Below are 13,462 nucleotides of genomic sequence, written 5' to 3'. Positions count from 1 at the left end.
ATTTTAGCTCGCCCTCCCTCTCAAAGCAAACCCCACACCAACGAACATCTTTGGGATGCCTTGCCATTTTCCCCCCATTTCCTGATCCTGGCTAAACCAAGAACCGCCGCCGATGCCGCGCCTGTCCTTCCAGCCCACCTGTCCATGGTGAAACAACCCAGCGAGCCCAGGAGCGGCCAGCGAGGGTGGCTGGGCCCCGCCAGGAGCGCGGCAGGAGCCAGCGCCGCACTCACACCCGGCCCGAGCCCCCGGCACGCAGCCCCTGCCCTGGCACCGCGGGACGGGGCTGGGCTTTGGCACCACGGGGCGGTTCTGGGTGGTTTTCACCCCGCTTCTGGAAGCGAGCGCAAGACTCTCCCCCCCACGTCTGCGGTGCAGGTCCCCGGTGACCCCCGGCCGGGTGAAGGGGACCCCCGGGGCAGCGGCACCGCAGCCCCAAAGCCACGCCGGGCATTGTTGCGGCGGGGCGGCGCTGGCTCCTCGCCCCGGCCGGGGCAGCCCCGGGGAAGCCTCCCGTAGGACACGCGAGGCGCCCGGCCGAGCCGCCCGCCCGGCTCCGGAGGGGACCCCCGGCCGGCCCGCGGGAGGCGCGGGGCCGGGTGGGCTCCGGGGCGGCCCCGCCGCTGACAGGGCGCCGCGCGGGGCCCCCGCCGCCCCCCGGGCAACTTCGCGGGACCCGGCCCGCGCCACCCCCCACCGCCGCCCCCGGCCCCGCTCACCCTCCCGGCCCGCCCGGCCTCCCCCCGCGCCCGGGGCGGCCTAGCCCGGCTCGGCGGCCCCGGCGCGGCCCCGCGCTCCCGCCCGCGGCGGCCTCGGCGCGGCCTCGGCGCAGGGCCTGGGCCGGGGCCGCCTCACTCACCCGCGCGGAGCGGCGGCGGCGGCCCGGGGCGGCGCGGGGCCCGGCCCATGCGGCTCAGCGGCGGCGGCGGCCCGGAGGGGCGGCGGCGGCACAAAGCGGGCGGCCCGGGACGCCCATGGCCGCGGCCGCAAGCGGGTGGCGGCGGCGGGGAGCGAGAGCAGCAGCAGCAGCAGCGAGCCGAGCCCCGCTCCGCTCCGCTCCGCCTGCGCCGCTGCCTCCCAGCCCGGCACGGCGGCTCAGCCGCGCCCCCCGCGCCCCCGCCCGGTACTGCGGGACCGGCGGCCGGAGCGGGGCGGAGCGGGCCCGGCCCGACCCGGCCCGGCCCGGCTCGGGGAGGCGGCGCGGCGGCACGCGGGGCCCGGGGCGGCTTCAGGCCCCGCGCTCGCTGCAGGGTCGGCTCGGGGAAGCACGGCGGTCCCGGCTCGGGGAGGCCTCGATTGCCGGGAGCCGCAGCACATTGAGAACTGCACGGGCTGAGCTCCCCGGACAGCTCCGGCACATGGCCGAGACTTCGGGCTCGGCTTCCCGCAGAGCCCCGGCTGGGAACCGTCCCCGGCACCTCATGGGCCGAGTGGCTCCGGGGCTTCGTCCGGCCCTGGATGAGGGGAGCCCATGAGCATCCCGGGCAGAGATGGCCCCAGAGAAACTTCGGAGACCTCCAGGGTCTCGTCGAAGGGCTCTGCCCAGGCAGGGCATCAACCCTCAAACACCACCAGCATCCACGGCTCTGTCCGTGTCGAACACCATGACACACCTGAGTTTTGTCCAGTTTGGACCACGCACCAGGGTCCTGGGGATGTAGGGGCACCGGTCCACCGGCCGCCCTTGTCTCCGACAACTAGAGCTGGTATGGAACCTGCGATGTGTGTCCTGCTTCTCTGAGCTGGGCGACTGCCGCGAGCAGAAATCAGGGGCTGGCCAAGAGGTGGCACTGCATGGATTGGAAAGGGTCACACCACGTGCAGACTCCCTAAATCGGGCATCTTTGGTTACGGGCAGTAGGGTGCACCAGCTCTGAGGCTGCAGTGCTGGGGACACTGAAGGGAGAAGTGGTGAATTGCCAGATGCAGAGATAAATGAGAGTGGGGGACAGGGAAGTGCAGAAGCGTGTGTCTTCCCTGGAAAGCAGTGATAGACTCAGAGCCAGGCAGACCCTAGATACCATACTAAAATCTAAACATGCAAACAAGCCAATAGACAATCCTCCAAAAATCAGAAATAACTCAGAATAGTTTCCAACAGGGACTGTTTCTGCTTTTTTATGTGATCACGCTGCCACAGTTGCCTACCTCAGTGCATTTACGGAACACTTTTGGAAATGTAACATTATTTTCCAGGTTTGTGAAGCTCCCAAATGTTCACTCCGGGCAGTGACGCTCCCCATCCCACCCCAGCACAGAGCCTGGCAGGATGATGTGGCTCCTTGCACTCTCTCATGTGAACGATGCTTGGAGCTGATTTACACATGGCAGTGCAATGCTGATCTCAGGCGTAATAATAGAAAAGCTGATGTGGGATTCAGCTGGTAAAGAATTAAAGGATGGGAATATAATTAATGCAATCAGCCTACTTTCCAGAAAATAGCTCTTGTCAAACTCTGATGTCATCCTTTGAAGAGATTACAAGTTTGGCTGATAAAGGTTATGGCATAGAAATAATAGACCTGGGCTCTGTTCAGGCATGTGACTTAATCCATATACTATTCTGATTAAAAATTAGCACAATACAACATCAAGAGGGACACCTTAAAGGGGCTGGGAGCTGGCAAACCGACAGCCATCAATGGGGAATCCCTGCAGAATGGGAGCACGCTCAGTGGGTGTCCAGGCTTGGATGGGAAGCCCAGTGCTATTCAGTATTTCCATCAATGGTCTAGAAATAGATTAAAAAGCCCTGCTGAGAAAAACGCCGGGGCGAGGGAAATGAGAGGGGCAGGAGACATGGACGAGGTCAAGACAGCTGTAGAAAACTTCACAAGCCGAGTCCCTGGCAAATAAAACATGCTTGAATGTGAGCAGCTGTGAAAGGGTCTGTCCACTGAACACAGGGCCCTTCTGCTGGAAACCCGGGATCTGGCAAGGACACATGGGGGGAGTTTTGGAGGCAGGAGGGATAATGTGGGAGCAGCAGGGGGGATGTCCAGCTGGGAGAGGACTGGGTGCCACAGCAGGAGGGTTCCAGCATCTGTGTTGTGGAAAGGATGCTGAGGAATTGAGAGAAGGTGGAGGAGAGTTAAAAGTGAGTCCTGCTTTGCAGGGGGGTAGCTGAGGCCCGCAGCCTGCCCAGCAAGTTTAAAGGAGCCCCAGAGGTGCCTCCAGTATAGCACTTCAGCCACTTCATGGGTGGGAGATGATCAGGTGTTACAGAGATTTTTCATCTCCCAGAGGAAGGCCCAGCAAGATTCATGGCTTGAACTGAGTTCATTTGAGAAACCAGAGCAAGATTTCTCCGTGGCAAGGGAGAGCCTGAGGTGGTGGGCAATGAGTTTGGGTGCAGCAGGATGCAGGTGGTTGAAGTGCTGGGGCTTGACATGCCCTCCCTCATGCTGCCATCCTTCCCTGACCTTCCTTACTGCTCCTCGGGTTGGGCTGGACCTGGGGAGGTGGGAGAAATGCTGGAGGAGGCTCGTCTTGCTCCCACCAGCTCCTGGCACATTCCCCCAGCTCGGGGGACACAGCCTGGAGTGAGGATCTGCCCCTATCCCACCCCAAGGCACACAGAGAGGCAGGGGACCTCCAGAGCAGCTGACATGTCCCTTCCAGCAGTGCAGGATCACTCTGTGCATGCTCCCAGGGAAAGCAGAGCCACCCCTGCCCTGCTCCAGCAAAGGCAGCCAGGCAGCTGCCCCTTCCTAGGCCACAAGAAGCAAATTCCACAGGTCAATGCCAAGACCTCATGGTGCCTCATTATTTTCCTCTAGCAGGGATGCTTGGGGCTGAGAGGGCCATGGGCTCCCTCTGGAGCCCCTTCCCTGCCCTTTACCCCTCAGGTGGCTCATGGCAAGGAGGCTTATCCCTGCACTCTACCAGGGGCCAAAATCACTTCCACATTTATCTGAGGACATCAAACAGGTGATAAACCACACTGAGCATTCCTAGCTGTGTGCTGGAAGAATCAGACTTCAAAATCTTTGAGGCCAATGAACCAAACCTGCTTGTTTTTCCCTCTTCATCAGCTGACCACGAAGCTCTGCCTTTCACCCCAGATATCACCCTTACACCAAAACTGCCACCACCGAGATGGCCGTGGTGTTTTGTGCAGCCCTGGTGTCACCCTGCCACTGAGGCTGGCCCCACGTGAACCTGGGGTGCTGGGCACTTCCCAGCTCCCAGTGCACACATTCCTTTCTGCCTGGAAGAAACAAACAGCAAACACTGGAGAAAAGGAACTGCTCTCAGCCTTTGGTCTGAAGAGTCTGTGCTGCATGCAGGCAGCGCTCGTGCAGTGCAATTCCAGAGCCTCCTTGCAAAGGGACGTGCTCTGTAGCAACCTCCCCTCCTGCCAAGGTAGCTTGGGACCCTCAAGCTCTCCAACATCCCATCTGCAGAGCCTGAAACCGTCTGGATCAGCTCCAGCGCTGACTAGAGCCCTCCCAAATGAATTCTCCTCTTTGTAGCGGCTCACTGGCTCCTGCGGAGCGAGGTGGGTCTGAGCGTGCCGGGGGTGATGCCTGGTGGGCTGCCAGCATGCAGCGCTGCCTTCCAGCGCAGGGATGTGCGTGGGTGGGAGCCGGCGTCCCTCTGGCGCTGGCGGATTCGGGAGGGAGTGCACTAGATGGTGCTGTTCAACCTTTGGCTGCCATTTAGAAAGCTCCTGCAAGGTCACCAGCGAAGCCGAAATTCGGTGGTTTTAATTCAAAAAGCTTTTTGGAACTAGGGGATAAATAGAAGTACTCTGAAATATGAGGTCGTACGCCGATCACTGACAGAGACAAAGGGCCTGCAGCACCCTCAGTGCTGAGGCAGGACCCGGGGTTTGACTACATGACCAATAATGAAAATAATGATTTAAAAATTTAACGATTTAAAGAAAAAAATGATGCCAAGAAAACAATGTCCTAGGGTGCAAGAGGCGGCTGACAGCTCACTCTTGGACCACTGGCAAGATGATGCTTACAGAATAGGAGGAAGAAAATGTATTAGCATTCTAGAAAAAAGTATTGGAAGCCAGAGTATCCCAAAGAGCCTGGATGGAATGAGGCACCAACAGCCCAGTACACTGCCACTGAGAGGACAAGCAAGCAGAGCCACAGGATACAGCTGGCAGGAGAACAAAGGCAAAGAAGTGGCCATGGATAGGGCTGGATGAGAGTGCCTGCCTCACTGGGAGGGAGGGAAGGAGGGATGAATGGAGCAGATCTCAGTGTGGGTTGTGAGGATGCCCACAGACAGCTGTGACCGGGCTGGGGACAAGAATGGAAGTGAGTTATGCTGATTTCAACCACCGCAGCATCCCTTCTTGCAGGGTCTAAAGATATCTGCCCACCTTGGCCATGCCAGCCTGCCAAAACATCCATCCACAGGCAGCCTGGGTGTGCCTCCCTCTTTGGATTCCCCAGCTCAAAGAGGCAAACACATTGCTTCTAATGCTGAGTAAAAAGGGCGAAACACTGTTTGGACACCAAGTTTATGCCTTTTCATTCAGATCCTGCTCTTTCATAAAGCCCATGGTGGAACCTGTTCCAGGCATTGGGAAGGTTATAGAGCTTGGCTGCTCTGGGCATTCAGATCCTTCCCCTCTAGAAAATCATCTCAGTTTCCCTGTTCACTCCTGTTCCCACATGGGTGCTTGCTTGCAAATCCTCTGTTTATGCTGGGGTACAGGCCTGGAGCAGGTGGATGGGGCAAAACCTTTACTGCTCACATCAAAAATAACAAAAACTGTAGCCAGGGTGACCTTCTTCCAGGAATGTAGGGGGAGAAGGGCCTGGACCAGCTAAGGCAGCTGTCTGAACTGGGTTTTGTAGCTTCCAATGTTTGCCCATGGTGGTGCAGATGCCCAAATGGCAGACGGAAGCCCCAGTACATAACCCTGAGTCCCTGCAGTGTCCCAGCACCCTGGCCTGTTCTCCCAGGGGTTTGCTCTGCCTTCATCTCCAGGCATTCCTCTTTGTGCCTACCCTGGCATCAGCCTCTTTCCCCCAGCTCTGCTTTGCCCTTCCTGCTGGATTATAGAGCCCCAAACCTGATGTTTCCCCCCAAAAAACTTACAGACAAGCTCATGCTGTGCCTTGGGAGGCTGCTCTGGATATGCTGCTCACCCAGCACCCTCCTCACAGAGGAGCTTGACATGGACTTTTATTTATCTTCCCCCACTTCTGTGACACTCCTTCCACCAGCACTCAGCCCACCCCAGCTCCTTTCTGACTGTCAGCCACCTCATGTTTGGGCTCAGGACTGGAGTTTTGGTCAAAGCTTTCCCCCAACTCCTTCTCCTCCATTCCAACCAGCCCAAGAAGAGCCACAGCAGCTCATGGCCGCTCTCCTCTGCTTGGTTTGCACCATTCATAACTCAGGAGCAGCCAGTGACCATATCAGCTAATGTTCCTCTGCCCTGGCTGGGCAAAGCCCAGTTTGTTCACATGGGCTTCTCTTCTCACTCCTGTCCCACCCCAGATAAGCCCTGGGGTCCCATCCCACCTCAGGGCTGTGGCATAGAAGTGTATGAACTGATAGTGGTGCCAGGCCCTTGGTGTGTTCCCCCACCCTCCCCTCCCCTCTGTGCAGCTTTTGGGGAAAGGCTCCCATATCTGGCAGAGCAAAGAGGCCCTCACAGACCCCTGCTAGGTCTGAGACCCTGCCACATCCCAGACCCTACAGCTCCCTTGATTTTGACCAACCTTCTCTGCCAAAAGCAATGGCACAGGAGCTCAGCCAGCACCACCAGTGCCCAGCACTTTTCATTCCCAGCCAGTGAAGGTGGGCACCCCCCAGGGACACCCCCCACATCTTCCTGCACCCACCTTTGGGGTCCAGCCTGGGCCTGTGCCCTGCACTCCTGCCTCTCCATGCTCCAGACCACCAGGCTCGCTGCTCCTCTCGGGGTGCCAGGGCTGGGATGCCATCCACACACATCCCAGAAATGCCGCTCTGCAGAAAGAAGAGATGTCAGCTCGTCCCTGCTGGCACCACCCTACCCAGGAGATGTTTCCAGGGGAGCTGGGCCAGGCAGGGACAGCCTGTGCTCCCCACTCACAGGACTGGAACCTGTTCCCATGGTTCTGAAGGACACACTTCCCATCTTGCCTCTCTGTGAGAGGGAGGTGTCTGGAGCAGGGTGTGCTCTGTCTTGAGCACGGGGCCCCTGGCGTGGTTATCCCTGCTGGAATGGTCCCAGCTCACAGACCTGAGGCACGAGGGAGCAGCAGTGGCAGGGGACAACCCTGTCCCTGGTTCCCAGGCCCCACTGCAGAGCCAGGGCCCACCCACCTGCCCAGGCCATTGCTTGCCCTCTGCTCCAGTGTCCCCATGGCAGGATGGGATGGGATGAGAAGAACACAAGGAGCAGCTGTGTGGAAACAGCTGGTTCCTGCAGCAGGGTTATCCCAGAGCAGCCTATGATTATTCAACCTGCTTGATTCTGTTGGGAAAGACAGATTTCCTTTACCCAGCCATCAGTGACTGTGACCTGGGCTGCTGGAAGGTGGGGGAAGGCTGGTCAGTGCAGAAATATTGCCTGCTCTGCTCTCACAGACCTGATCTGTAATGCTGGGCAAGATCTTCTGACTTAACTGTGGTCACCAGCTCAGCTGGCAAGAGCCACCTCAGTGCTCGGTGGTGCCTCCATGTGTGTCCTGCAGCCCCAAGATTTCCAGTGTGATCCTTTGGACGTGATCAGCAGTGCAGCTTGGAGAGCTGGTCCCCACATTCCTGGCTCACTCCTCCTGGAGGGTCAGCTCTCCCAGGGAGATGGCAAAATTTTCGTGATAAATAAGGCCTGGTGACTATGTTTTGGCTAATTTCCCACCTCTAGCGACCAGTGGCCAGTTGGGCACACGCTGCTGTTTCTCTGTTCTCTCCTGGGATGACTGTCGCTGACGAGGCTTTCCCCGGATTTGAGGCAGACGGTCAGGGAATTGCTCTGTCCCGCAATTCTGGTTTGTTGTGAGTCCACCTAGTGGCCCACGGCTTTATGGTCGGCTTTGCTGGGTGCAGGGAGGCTTGTGAGGACATCTCAGAAAAGCTCGTGCATCCAGGGCAAGCTCTAGAAAGAATTTTACCTCTGCACAGTGCCTGAGGTATGGTTTAGCTCCCAAACAGGACAACTCACCGTTGTCCTTTAGCAGAAGAGCTCTGAGCCCATGAAGTGACAACAGCAGCTGAGGCTGTGGCTGGTTTGCTGAGGTCCAAACCCCAGCCAGCCCTGGGCAAAGGGTCCCTGTGATCACATTGGGCACTGCTGAGGGAAGCCCCACGGCATTTCCACCCCTAATTCTCCTGCAGAATGATTTTCTCAGCCTCGAGCTCCTCAGACATGGCAGTGAGCACCCCAAATGCTCCTCTGAGTGATCCCATACCCTGGGGAAGTGCTGGCTCTGGGTGCCCAGGCAGCCCAGCAGCCAGAATCTAATTGCCACTGGCAGCTAATTGCCAGCAGTGGGCTCCTGGTGGCTGCCCGTGCCAGGCAGGACAGCTGTGCTGGCAGGGGATCACAGTCTGCCAGCCAGAGCCCTCGCTGGGCCCTTCTGTGGCACAACACACTGTGTGTGCTGCAGGACCATGTGTATTCCAGGCCAGGGGAACTGGCCAGCCCCAGCTGGGGGACCCCCAGTCCTGGCAGGAACTTCTGGGAGCCTCTCCTCTTTCAGCTCTCTGGTAGGATAGCCACAGACTCTCTGGGATCTCTCTCTGCCCACATGGAGACTCCATCGCCCCTTTCCCAACCTCCTGCTTCCCAGCAGCACCTTGAAAATCCCCAGCTACAGGTGGGGTTTCTCTCCTTGGCTATGTTCCCTCTGAGGTGGCCTTTCCTTGGAGCAGCCATCCTGTGCCACCTCCCCAGCAAGGGCCACCCCTCCTGGCTGAGCTGGGGGCTGGGACCCCTGCACTGGTGTGTCACCAGCACCCAGTGAAGGTGGCCAGGGCTCAGCACCAGTGGGTCCTGGAGCCCCTCTACCCCCAGTGACCTGCCCAAGGGTCACTGGAGGTTTCCCTGGAGGGTTCCTCCTGCATGGTGGCAGTGAGTGGGACAGGAAGGGCTCAGCACTGATGGACACCAGCTGAGGTCCTGACCAGCCAAAGTGCTGGACACAGTTCAGCAGTGCCTGGGGCTGACCTGCTTCCTCCTGCAGGCAACAGTCCTGCCTGATGAGCTGGGGGTGCCATTTATCCACACACCTAGGGGAGTCTCCAAACTCTTCTGCTGCTCTAACTGCCCTAACACAAGCCCAGCCCAGGACTTGGCATTGACTCATCTTGAGGCTTTCCAGCATGAGGTGAACAGATATGAAAAGTGTTGGTCTTACCCTGACAGAAAAATGGAGAAATTGCTCACAAAATTGTTTACTGTGGGAGGAAGCTCAGAGAAGTGGGGTGTCTCTGTACTTGGAGGGATCCAAGACTTGCTCCACAGCCAAGGCAAACAGGCACTGGATGTCAGCCATGGGATTCCCTGTCCCCTTCTGCCAGCACTTCTGGGCCTGTAACCCATGCTCACCACTTGGCAATTCTGCCTGGCTGCCCCTCTCCTAAAATCTCCCCTTCCTGTGCCAGGCAGGTGAAGCACAGCCAAGTCCTCTCCAGGACAGAATGTCTGGGAGGAGGGGGAGTTGTGGAACTGTGCTCATGAGCATCCCGTGGCATCCCACTTCCCTGGGGAAGAGAATACCAGAACTGCTCCTTGGAGATGTGAGCATCAGGCCAGGCAGCTTTGAGTGCCCCATCTCCTCCAGAAGCCAAGTCTTGGGCTGTCTTCCACAGAAACTGCTTCCCAGCCCTTTGTCCCCTGTCCCCATCAGGACATGGAGGCTCCTGTCACTCCCCTGCTCTGCAGGGCTGGAGACACCCCCTGGTGTCCAACCATGTCGTGTCCAAGCATCTCATGTCCAACCATGTCACACTCCTCGTGCTCAGGCTGTGTCCCTCAGCCTGGGCAGCTCCTCTTCCCCACAGTGGGAGCTGGCAGCAGCCAGACCCCTGCTGCCTTGGCCATCTCACCTCAGGGCTCTCCTGGTGTTCTCCCAGAGAACAGATTCTCACTTTGGTTGTCCTGCTGGACATTCTCTTACCAGTGCACCTCCTGTCAGGAGTCCTTTCATGGACACATGCTGGCACAGTGACCAGCCTACAGACAACCCATGGCTGGCAAATGTGAGCAAATCCAACCTTGTGTTGTATTTCATCCTGATTCTTTATGGTTATAGAGGCTGAAAACAGGAGAAAACACATCTGGAGGCAGATGTACAACTCCAAACCTTGGGCTTGTAGACCTTGCAGAATCTCCAGACCTTGCACTTAGACTCCTCCTATTGGCAGCATCTTCCCTGATGTGCCAAGGCCATGTCATGGAGAACATGTGTCACAGAGAACTTTGGTTCCTCTTCCCACACTTCTGTGACTCTCCCAGGGCTGTGAGGTGAGTGCCCATGGTCTTGGGTGACCACCTTGTGGGCAATGTCCCACAAGACACCAGTCAATGCCACAAGTTATCCCAGTGCACCTGAGCTTTGGCCTGCAGTGGGACATGGAGCAGAGGTGTCTGCCCTGGAGCTCCATGTCTCCCTCTTCCCAACAGAGGGGTATTTTCTGGTCTCCAAAGCTGAGTATCTTTAGCTCAGTCTATTTATCTTATTCTTGCATTCAACAGCTGCCCAGAGACCCCTGCCATGAAGATTCTGCCTGATGGAAATGAATGATTCAGCCTGAATTCTCGTCCTCTGCCTCCCAGGTGGTTTGTGCTCCTCATGTGTCGATGTGGCCTGGCAGCTTCTGTGCTGGGCAGACCTCTGGATGGACCGTGTGGAGCAGTTGGGAGTTTTGGGAATGCCGTGGTGATGATCAGAGCAGCTGTCTGGGTTGGGCAGCGAGGCTCAGTGAGCCCCCACTGCACTTCAGCCTTCCAAAGAGCCTCTGCTTCAGGGTGGCACCACATCCCTGACTCCTGTCCCTTGGATCCCCTGGTGGATCTCAGGATGGACTGTCCAGGGCTGGTGACTCACAGCTTTCTCAGCTTAATCACTGCTTGTGCATCCATTCCCTGCAGGAGCTTCTGGAACTGGCCATTTTAACCCTGCTGGAGGGGGACTGTAGTTCTGGAGGATTCCCAGCATCTGTGAGTGCAGCAAGAGCAGAGCAGCTTGAGCCAGGGCTCGCAGTAACAACCAAATCCCTGTGAGGCTGTTTCCTCCCTGGCTCACTTGTGTCTGTCAGTGCCTTGTAACCACTGTCCCAATGGATGAATGCCTGTGCCCACCTCAGAGGGCATCTGGGGGTGCAGTGAGCCCCCCACCCTCTGGAGAGGGACTCCTCTGCTGTCCCTTGTCATGAGGACAAAACCCTGGGCAAGCCCTCTGGGCTCTTTGAAATGAGTCCTGTTGGTTCCTCCATTGCTGTTTCCTTTCCATGTTCTTACTGAAGATCCTCATGGCTACACATGAGCCACTGGCCTTGGGTGGCACTGAGCTACCCACAGCAGGAATAAGGACATTTTGGACTCATTGGCACCCTGGCAGGGCCATGGGCTCCTGAGTGAGGTCACACCCACTGGAGACCCCAGATCCTTGCTGTGCAGAGTTCCCTACTGGCTCAGCCCCATCCTCATCCCATGGCCACTGATGCCTGTCCAGCCATGTAGTTCAGAGCTGTTTTTAGTCACTGTGGGCTCTCCTGCCCTGCTGTGGACCAGGTGTGGACCCTCACCCAGAATTGCCCCAGGGGAGCCCATTGCTCAGCACAGGCCATACCCAGTGCCTGGATGGGTGGGTGGCCGGGGTGCCCTGCTCACCTCCAGCACCCACAGCTGCCACCTCGACCCCTCTCAGCTTGTTCCCACCAGCTCCCACCTCCTCCTGCCCAAACACCCCCGTCAGCCGGGCTGTGGTCCCCACTCATGTCCCACCTGCCCTTTGCTGCTGCTGGTTTTATTTCCTTTCCAGGTTCCTCAGCTCTGGTTCTGCTGTGCCGTGTTGGGAAGACAAGGTGAGTCCAGGTGTGATCTCCACTCCTCCTCCCCAGCAGCGCTGGCTCTTCACGGCGTGGACACTTCTGTTCCCACATCAGTTGTATCCCACGTCCTTAGAGGAAGGTGATTCCCCCATCCCAGGGCAACAGCACCATCCCAGGGTAAATCCCAGGGCATGGCTAATTTAGGGGGAGCCACCCCAGCTGCCAACTCCCTATGGGAAACCACCACCCCAAAACCAGGCCCGGAACCAACCTGGCCTTGCAGCCCTCTGTGCCACCACCGCCCTGGGGAGGCAGCGAGGGGTGAGGGTCCCACTGAGGTCCTGGCAGGGTCCCGGTGAGGTTTCAGGGCTGGCCGGAGCTGGGAACATCCCTGCCCTCTTTGTGCTCCCCTGGTAAGCAGCGCAGTGCAAATATCAGCCGCGTTCTTTGAAATGAAAATAAAACTGATGAAAGTCGGGCAAATCCTCCTGCTGGCCCCTGCTGCTGGCCCGAGCAGTGGCTCTTTCTGCCGCCGAGCCGGCTCCCGCAGTTATCAATACATTATGTATGCCGGTGTCCGTCGGCCAGAGCCTTTTGTTGATGCTGAATATGTCCTGGCCAACAAAAGTGGACTGGATTAGCCACAGTGGATTAAAAGATTTTCTTCTTGGAGTTTACCTAATAATATAACAATTGACATTGAAGGTCTCTTTGAACCCTACACGACTCTCTTATTTTACCATCTGTGAGTTTGCTCTCCGTGCCGCTGATGGGGCTGCCGGTGGTGCCGGTGGTGGGAACGCCGCCCGGAGCCAAATTTATCACTGAGCAGAAGAAAGCAGCCCGCGTTTGAAGGGAGGCGGCGGGAAGGAAAAGTGGCACAACTTCTGTCCTCCTGCCTTTGTCCTCGGCCCTTCTGCTGGTGGCTCACCAGGCTGGCGATGCTGCGGTGTGAGGAGAGAAGAGAGCCAAGGAGTGGGCTCCAGCGGTGGGGAAGCCACCCGCTCATCTGCAATTCGAGGTGCCTGGAGAGGTCCCGGACGGAATAAGCTCCTTTATTAACCATGAATTTTGGGAGAGTTGCCGAACTGTGAGCCAATGGAGTTTGCTCGTCTCGGTTCCAGCTCTTGGGATCTGGCCACCGTCCCTGGTCTCCATTGCAAGATGGGTCAGGCAGCAGCGGCAGCGACACCAGGAAACATGGAGGGCAGAGGCAGCAGGGGAGGAAGGCTCCCCCCAGCATCCTGCGGCGCCGCCGGCCCTCGCCCCCTCCTCCGGCACACCCTGGCGTCCCAGCCTCGGGCTTTGATCTCATCCGGGGGGGGCTCCATTCACAAGTCTTTCATTGCAGCCTTTGGAAATATCCGTCCTCAGAAGTCGCCAGTAATGAGATGGGGAGACGATGAGCAATTTAGGCGCCGTTCTTTCTCGCTTGCGTTTTTTATCTCCATATCCCCCCTCCTTTTTTTTTTCCCTCTTTTTTCTTTTTCTTTTTTTTTTT

At 57.9% G+C, this 13,462-nt stretch overlaps 1 protein-coding gene across 3 annotated transcripts in view; it reads right to left on the bottom strand.

Annotated features, from left to right (window-relative positions):
• Positions 1-968, bottom strand: part of AXIN1 (axin 1) — a 71,586-nt gene extending 70,618 nt beyond the window's left edge. For all 3 annotated transcript variants that reach the window (XM_084216549.1, XM_084216550.1, XM_084216551.1), the window contains exon 1: positions 860-968. The gene's annotated coding sequence lies outside the window, so the exon portion shown is untranslated. The remainder of the gene's footprint in view (positions 1-859) is intronic.
• Between the last annotated feature and the right edge of the window lie 12,494 nt (positions 969-13,462).

The sequence above is a fragment of the Fringilla coelebs genome (genome assembly GCF_963513975.1).
Source record: "Fringilla coelebs genome assembly, chromosome: 16".
NCBI classification, from domain to species: domain Eukaryota; kingdom Metazoa; phylum Chordata; class Aves; order Passeriformes; family Fringillidae; genus Fringilla; species Fringilla coelebs.
Note: the sequence above shows the minus strand (reverse complement) of the source record. Positions and strands in the feature narration are given on the sequence as shown.